The sequence below is a fragment of the Pipistrellus kuhlii genome, unplaced genomic scaffold (genome assembly GCF_014108245.1).
Source record: "Pipistrellus kuhlii isolate mPipKuh1 unplaced genomic scaffold, mPipKuh1.p scaffold_m20_p_2, whole genome shotgun sequence".
Classification (NCBI taxonomy): Eukaryota; Metazoa; Chordata; class Mammalia; order Chiroptera; family Vespertilionidae; genus Pipistrellus; species Pipistrellus kuhlii.
In genome coordinates this window covers 24324646-24334047 of record NW_023425515.1, presented here as the reverse complement: position 1 = coordinate 24334047, position 9402 = coordinate 24324646, and the positions used below count along the sequence as shown (strand labels likewise).

Here is a 9402-nt window from a genome sequence, read left to right as displayed (position 1 = left end):
AGCAGTCATATAATTTTGAAGTTCATGAGCTAATGTTGAAAGAGAAAATATTACTACCTACTTAACCTTAAAGGCTTTGTCCAGAAATGTATGCTTTCAGGATGTTTGATTTACTGCCTTGTTTATCTCTGGTCTGTGAAGAATAAGTAGAGATGAAAGTTCATGAATGGCTCAATAAACTCCAATCAACGTAGTGGAACATGGCTGACACTGCATGTAAGTCAAGGAGGAAAAATGTTGGCAGGAACCAGAGTATCTTCACTGGGATGGTGAGAATTTTGGACCTGACTCCATAGGCAATGAGAACCCCTTAATGAAAAATTTTTAATCTCAAATGTGAAACAGATCTGGTTTTGGAAAGGGGTTTCTGGCAGCAGGTAGAAGAGAGAGAATGGATATGAGGAGATATTTTAGGAGGTTTGGGCAAGAATCCAGACTATATATGACAGAGTCCAAATTTAGGCAGTAGAAATGAAGAGTGGTGGTGAAAAGATCAATGAGGGGAAGGGATAAGCTAAATAAGAGAAAAGGGAATGGTTTAGGAGCCTTTATCCCCTTGCTCATCTGACTTCAGTCAGGTCATCTGATTTTAATATTTTTTAAAATATTTTTTATTGATTTTTCACAGAGAGGAAGAGAGAGGGATAGAGAGTTAGAAACATCAATGAGAGAGAATCATCAATCAGCTGCCTCTTGCACACTCCCCACTGGGGATGTGCCCACAACCAAGGTACATGCCCCTGCCCGGAATCGAACCCGGGACCCTTCAGTCAGCAGGCCAATGCTCTATCCACTGAGCCAATCCGGTCCCGGCAGGTCATCTGATTTTAGTAGCCGCTCCCTAACCTGACGATCATACAGGGTAGGACATCATTGTTGTTATCTTCTCTACAAATCCGAGCATTTAAAGCAGAACCTCTCAGTAGAATTGCCCATTGCAGCACTTACAGTCTTTTAACATTAATGTTTTCTGGACATGGCGCAAAACCCGACTTGCTGTAAATTCTGTTGGGTACCCTTGGTCAACAAAAGCATTGCTGTAAAGTCTCATCGATAAGTACATGCTAGACATTTAAAACACATACATTCCTTAACTCTTCAGAGGCCTCCCCACACCATGCATTTTTAAATTGTCCCAACACAAAAGTAAGCAACATAGTTGTCTATTTGAATATTTGAAATGTAGTGCTTGTTTTATGCTTATTTATAGTGTTCTATCAGTTGCTTGTGACACTTTCTATTGGATATAATTGAAATAAGAATCAGTGAAAAATAATGAAAATCATAAAGTTACAAGATTGATAAAGTAATTTGTGATAAAATAATATATATTTTTAGTCATTTTTTCACCTGATGGCATAAGAGTTATATCTGGGCCAAAACCGGTTTTGCTCAGTGGATAGAACCTCAGCCTATGGACTGAAGGGTCCCAGGTTTGATTCTGGTCAAGGACATGTACCTTGGTTGCAGGCACATCCCCAGTAGGGAGTGTGCAGGAGGCAGCTGATTGATGGTTCTCTCTCATCAATGTTTCTAACTCTCTATCTCTCTCCCTTCTTCTCTGTAAAAAACCAATAATATAAAACCGATTATATATATATTATATATATATAAAAACTATTACATAATTTTTTTAATTATATCTGGTGAGTGTTAAACATTCATCTACAAAGACTCCTTCCCTGAATCCAGGTGCCACAACTAGTTTGGAAATTCAGATAATCAACTTGTAAAGAAAAATCATTAGACATTTTACTTACTTTGGGTGAGAAAATTCCTCTTTTACTGTGGGTAGGGCATAGACCAGTTACAGTATAGATCAGGGGAGCCTGCTCTCAGGCTGCTTGAATGCTAACCTCTCTCCCTGTAGGCTGGCTCTGGCCTCAGCGTGCAGGGATTTAAAGGAAAAGCTCTCCATGTTCTAACCAGGTTACAAGAGTTCAGCATTTATTGTTGGACTTAGTTCAGGATGCAAGAGGTAACAAGTTGTGATTCTTGACAAGAGTGGCTCTCAGGTCTATGAAATAAAGTTGGGTCAGGAACCAGATGAAATGATCAGATAATACAATCATCTAAAAGGAGAACCAAGCACAAGAGATATATGAGAGCCATGAGAGGACATGAGGATCACCTGGAGAGTGTAAACAAGAACAACAAAACCCAATTTCTTGCTCTCATCCCAGATGAACTAAATCAGTAACTCTGGCGGTGGACCCAAGCATAGGTATTCTAAAAGCTCTTCAGATGATTCTATGTGAAGCAAAGTTGAGATCCACTCCTCTAAATGCCTCCTTTCTCTGAGGAGTCTTGACTGATGTTCACTGGCACATTTGCAAGTGAAAAAGCTCAAATTCTAGTATCTTTGGTCAATGACTATTGCTCTTTTATGTCCAACTTTATGACTGGAAGGATGTCTTTTCTGATCCCCATCCCAATCTCTTTCTTTCTGGTGCTCTATTGCACACTATGTATATAAGGTTTTGTCATAGCACATGTAAATTTCATGCGCTTATTTGTATTTGCCACTGGGCTTCAGAGAGCATGATTTATGTCTTTACAGCCCCATCCTTCTTGACATATAGTCTGGCAAGTGACAGATACTCAAGAAATGCCTATTGAATCTTTAAGAATTTCATAAATATTTGCCTTTTCTTAAATACATATTTAACTACCATATAATTTGTTTTTAACATTTATTCAAGGAAGCAATTGAACTATATTGTCTCTAAATCTTAATCTCTTTGAGAGCTACAACTCCGTGATTTTTTTCTCCTTGTATAACCCCCCATAAAGTATATATATGTCCTGGAAATCATGCTTTAGGCCTGTTCTTCCCAAACTTTTATATGCAAGCTGCTTACCCAGGGAATCTTATTCAAAGGCAAATTGTACTTTGGTAGGTCTGAGGTGAGGCCTGAAATTCTATGTTTTTAATAAGCTCCCAGGTCATGTTGGCGTATCTGGTCAAGGACAACCAACTATGCTTGGAGAAGCACAATTTTAGGAGGTGGAGACTGATCCTAGCCCTCACTGAGTTCACATCAAACATTAAAACAAGGAACTCCTTAGCACCACACTGCCCTTGACACTCCTGAGGCACAAGAAGTCATCTTCACATATTTGTTATGCAAGCCACTTAACACACACACACACACACACACACACACATGTTCCTCAACTTCCCCATCTGTAACAGAGGCATAACTACAAGGTTTTTGTGAAATAAACAAGTTAATTTATGTGTAATTCTTCCGTGAATTGTGGTTCACATATAACAAGGACAGTAATTGTAAACTCTCCTGTTTCATTCCTTTTTAGTCAGCTTGCTTCAGCAGTGATCAGTTTTATATATTTAAGAGCCCTGATTTTTTTTTTATCTTGAAATCAGCATGGGGAAGATATTTTTCCTTTCTTATATTAAGAAAGCAAATACTGGGTACCTAGACCAAGAAAGGATTAGAAGAGAGAGAAAAAAAATTTCACTTGTCTTTCTCCAGTATTATCATTCCTCTGACATTGCATCTCACCACTGCCCTGACTGCAACGTCGAAAATACCTTTCCAGAAAAGGTAAAATGCAGGGATTGAAATCTGTAGTAAAAGGAAACTCTGACCAGAGTATACAAATTGACACTCAGTATAGCATACATATCAGTACAAAAAAACACAATTTCCCTTTCATAATAAAATGCAAAGTTCAGCTCCTGACACAAAGATACCGGTTCTTTGGCAAGCCAATTGCTCTGTTGTTGTGGTTCCATCTATTTATGCATTTGATGATTTATTCTTGCATGTGCCCTTGTTACCATTGTAATTACTTGTAGCTAGTTTATTAATATTAATGATAGAAAGAGAGCAAAAGGGAGGCCAGACATTGTAAGCATGGTCACCTGAGAAGCTTCCCTAGGAAGCTACAGCTTCACACAGCATCTGTGCTCCAAGGAGGTTAACACCCCTTCTTCCCCCACCTGTTACTGGATTGTTGGGGGGAAGGAGGGGTCTTTGCATGTATGCCCAGTGAAGTCAGGAAGGTGCTTGCCTTTCAGTGAATCCTAGCAAACAATGGATTTGCTAGGGGGTGGACCCCATCAGAAGCACATGACATCTTGGAGAGTTAATTGGTTAGTTTGAAAACACTCCTGGTTAAAATCCCCAAAGAGTTCCCTCACTCTCATTTGCTCTCATTCTCTGTTGCTCCATGAACCACACTTGCCCCATGCACTCACCTGTTCTCTCTCCATAGCCATGTGGCCTTAAGCAGCCGCATGGCCCATGACTGTGAGGACTCCACATGCAGGATGCTGGACTGGACTGGAATTTAATATGGAGCAGAAATTCTGGGCAGTGGCCTTAATTCTGACCCTGCTGAAGACAAGATGGACAGAAATAGTATCTTGAAGGGCAATCCCCTTAATTTTCATCAACATAAAGCTTTCCACAAAACCCCATTCTCCTGTGCAGGTCTCAGGAAATTATTTTCTTCATGGCCCTCCCCAAAATTCCACTACTACTGATAATACCCTGACTAGGGATCAAACCCACAACTCTGATGTACAGAACTATGCTCTAACCCAGTGATCAGAAAACTCATTAGTCAACAGAGCCAAATATCAACAGTACAATGATTGAAATTTCTTTTGAGAGCCAAATTTTTTAAACTTAAACTTCTTCTAATGCCACTTCTTCAAAATAGACTCGCCCAGGCTGTGGTATTTTGTGGGAGAGCCACACTCAAGGGGCCAAAGAGCTGCATGTGGCTTGTGAACCGAAGTTTGCTTACCACTGCTCTAACCAATTGAGCAACCTAGGCAGGGCAAGCCAATTGCTTTGTAATGAGAAATATCTAACTCTTAGGAAGTTGTCAAAATGCAAGAAGGATGCAAAATGCTCCAACCTAAAATAAGTAAACAGCAAGCATAGGACTCAGTTGCAGACAAGGAGGAAAAGATTGGAATCCTATCTAATAGAAGAGTGATATACAAATTGACCATGCACCTCCACTATGTCCATAAGCCACACCCACCAGCCAATCAGGGGAAAGTATGCAAATTAATCCAATCAAGATGGCTGCGGCCATGAAATGAGTAGGAGGTTTGTGTTTCCTGGCAATGGAGGAAGTCAAGCTTTCTGCCTGCCTTGGCCTGCACTCAAGGCTAGAAAGTTTCAATTATAGAAGATAAATAAATCCCAACAAAAGTGGCTGTAGTCACAGAATGAGCAGGAGGCATGCGTTTCCCCAGCAATGGAGGAAGCCAAACTTCCTGACCTGCACTGGCCTGCACTAAAGGCTACAAAGTTTCAATTATAGAAGATAAATAAATCCCAGATACCAGGGCCTACTCTTGGGTTGCCAGGGGCTGTGGCCGGACTGCAAACCACCACAGCCCCTCGCCAGGCTGCCCCCACCCCAAGGGAACTCCCACCTTGATCTGGGACACCCTTCTGGACAAACCATATGGTCCCTACTTATGCATCAAGCCTCTATCTTATCTAATCCTATCTAATAAAAGAATAATAAGCAAATTGACTATCACTCCAATATACAAGATGGCTTCCCCCATGTGGTCAAAGATTGCTGCTCCCATGTGGACACAAGATGGCCACCACAAGATGGCCAGCAGGGGAGGGGAGTTGGGAGGAGCCAGGCCTGCAAGGGAGAGCAGTTGTGGGCAATGAGGTCAGTAGGAAAGGATAGTTGGGGGTGACCAGGCCTGCAAGGGAGGGCAGTTAGGGGTAACCAGACCAGCAGGTAAAGGCAGTTAGGGGTAACCAAGCCAGCAGAAAAGGGCAGTTAGGGGCAAAAAGCTGGCAAAGGAGAAGTTAGGCATCAATCGGGCTGGCAGGAGAGTTCTTAGGGGTGATCAGGCTGGCAGGCAGAAGCAGTTAGGGGCAATCAAGGAGGCAGGCAGGTGAACATTTGGGAGCCAGGAATCATGGATTGTGAGAGGGATGTCCGACTGTCCATTCAGGTGTGATTCTACTGGGATCAGGCCTAAATGGGCAGTTGGACATCCATCAAGGGGTTCCGGATTGGAGAGGGTGCAGGCTGGGCTGAGGGACACATACCCCTGTGCACAAATTTTGTGCACCGGGCCTCTAGTCAAATAAAAAAAATAAACAAAGACAGAAAAATCTAAAATTATTACGAACCTTGTATTACCTTAAGAAGGAAAAGAAGGAAAAAAAAGGCTCAGAACAATTATTGAGTCCTTATTATGTGCCAAGTGCTTCAAATATATTTGAGTTTTAATCAAAAATAACACTCTCTAGGGACATCATTATGAACCTCATTTTATAGGTGAGGAACCTGAGAATAGGAGGGTTGGTCTTCTTGCAAGACCTAGATTAGACAGAGTTGGGATTGGAATCTACAATTAGAGACTTGATGACTCTATTCAATACCATCCTATATAATAAAAGCATAATATGCAAATCAACCAAACAGCAGAATGACCAGTCAGCTGGGAGTGGAGCTGGTGCTGGTGAGCAGGTGGCACCATGCCAGACAAGGCATGTGCCAGCGGGCAGAGGAAGGGGACAGCGATGGGGTGGGGTGGTGGCAACCAGTGGCAGTGAAGGAGCCATGGGGGGATGGGGCTGGAAGTTCCCTTCCCTGCTGGTGCCATCCCTGATCAGCCTGCTGGTCACCTCTCACAAAGAGAGGCCAGATTGCAGCTAGGTCTCACTCCCCAGTGGGAGCAGGTTTAAGCCATCAGTCAGACATCCCCTGAGGGCTCCTGGACTGTGAGAGGGTGCAGGCTGGGCTGAGGGACCCCCCGCACCTCCCACCAGTGCACAAACTTTCATGCACCAGGCCTCTAGTCTCCTATAACAAACTTTGAAAGAACTTCTAGATCTGAGCTTTCTCAAATTTAAATCAGCTTTAGGGTCATATAACAAATAACAAGCCAGGAAAAAATAAAGTTGAAATGAATACATAAAACAGCTGCAACTGTGCCAAAGTCACATTCCAACTTTTAATAGTTTTCATTGAATGAGTAAATTCTGGGACTCAAACAAGTTAGTAGAGCTTGTTACCAGTCCCTATGTGGCTTACATTTCCCCTGGATTCCTGCCAGGTGCACCATGGTGTGTACTGGCTGGCCCAGAGTTTTTGCTGTAAGGTATATTGGAAGAAGAAGGTCTGGCCTGCTGGGTGGTGTAAAGTGCAAAACACTCACCAGTAGCTTGAATGCTGCCTCTGGCTTCTTGTGTTGAAAGAAGGCTGCTTGAGTTGCCAGCCCTGCTTTGATTAGTGTAAATCCCATTGGGCCTCTGAGCCCTTATTAAGGGGAGGAGACTAACCCCATGGGAAAAATGAATCAAGAGGCTTGAAAGATGGTTGGTTTAATACCCAGAATGTAGTTTATCCAAAGGTTGACCTATTTACTTACTCATTTCTAAGCAAGACACATAGCCAACCTGACCTATTGATTTAATCTATATCTCATGATGCTGCAAGATTCTTTCCAAGAGGAGACCCTGGGCAGTGCTGCCAATGCCCCAGTGAAGAGGCTGAGGTCATCACTGGATTTGAAATATTTAAAGCGGATATAAAACTGTTTCAGCAAAGCAGGCAAGTAAGTGCGTCATTGTGGGCAACGGTGCTGCTGGTAAAACGTGTTATCCTACACAACAAACAAATTTCTGATATCCTACACAACAAACACATTTCCATTTGAATATGTACTGACTGTGACAACTATGCAGTCACAGTTATGATTGGGGAGAGCCATATACTCTTGGACTTTTTGATACTGCAGGGTAAGAGGATTATGACAGATTACAACCATTGAGTTATCCACAAACAGATGTATTTCTAATCTGTTTTTCTTTTCTTTTTAAAAAAATATATTTTATTGATTTTTTACAGAAAGGAAGAGAGAGGTGATAGAAAGTCAGAAACATCAATGAGAGAGAAACATCGATCAACTGCCTCTTGCACACCCCCCACTGGGGATGTGCCCACAACCAAGGTACATGCCCTTGACCGAAATTGAACCTGGGACCTTTCAGTCTGCAGGACAACGCTCTATCCACTAAGCCAAACGGATTTCAACTAGTCTGTTTTTCAATGATCTCTCCATCCTCATTTGAAAATGTGAAAGAAAAGTGGTTGTCTGAGATAACTCACCACTGTCCAAAGACTGCTTTCTTGCTTGTTGGGAGCCAAATAGATCTCAGAGATGACCCCTCTCCAACTGAGAAACTTGCCAAGAACAAACTAGAACATATCACTCCAGAGACTGGTGAAAAGCTGGCCATGGCCTGCTGAAAAGCTGTCAAGTATGTGGAGTGCTCTGCACTCACACAGAAAGGCCTAAAGAATGTATTTAAAGAAGCAATATTGGCTTCCCTGGAGCCTCCAGAACCGAAGAACAGTGCAGGTGTGTGCTGCTATGACCATCTCTCCAGAGCCCTTTCTGCACAGCTGGTTTCGGCATCATACTAAAAGCAATGTTTAAATCAAACTAAAGATTAAAATTTAAAATCCGTTTTTGCCATAATGGCAAATGCTCTGCACCTACCCATATGCACTTGTGTGAAACAAGGCCCATAGATATGGTCCCTTTTCCCCTCTCAATACTAGTTAATTTTGAGTAATTGTATGTTGTCAGAAAAGTGATCAGTACTAGTTGTTTTTGTTTTTTGTTTTGTTTAAAATCAAGGAATGCTTGTGATGACTCTGTAACATACTAACTTGGGTTGTTGAGTTGCTCCTGAGTTCCACTCTGGAGAGTGATCTGAGACATCTAGTATTTTGTGTGTGTGTGTGTGTGGAGTTTGTTTTCATTTAGTCATTTTTTAAAAAATTCCTTAACCATTGGACAGCCCGTTAGGTGAGGAGGATGGAGTGATTCCACATTCCACTTCCTAGATCTAGTTTAGAAAACATGTTTCCCACAGTTGCTCTTAAAAAGTTTTTCACAGTAACAAATAATATTTTGGAAAATATATCCTCTTTGTATTTTCATTTAAAGCATATTATTAAAAATAACCATGTGCTCATGAACGTCACACCCTATAGCTAATCAAAATGCAATTGCATGTGACTTCTTGCTCCCTGCATGCTGTCATCACAAAAGTGGGATTTGGCATGACAACCATACTCCACAGTGAAATCCTCTGTGACCTTAAGTGCAAAACAAGTTAAAAGCCGCATTTCAAATACACAAAAGCAAATCTAAGAGTTTCAATGTTTTCTCATAATTTTCAATGTTTTTAAGCAGAGGAAACCTCCCATTCAACTTTGAATGTTTAAGGAATTTACCAACATTTCTATATAAAGTGGAAATGAAAATACAGAGATAGTTTTAAGACTGTTTGAAGCCATTATGAGTCTTGAGAGAAATGTGCTTTTGCAATAATAAAAAGGAACCTTAACTTTCTAATGTGAGAGAAT

The 9402-nt window shown here is 41.5% G+C and overlaps 1 pseudogene; it reads left to right on the top strand.

The window, feature by feature from the left end:
- The first annotated feature begins 200 nt into the window (after positions 1–200).
- Positions 201–8508, top strand: LOC118722330 (annotated as a pseudogene).
- Positions 8509–9402: the final 894 nt, after the last annotated feature.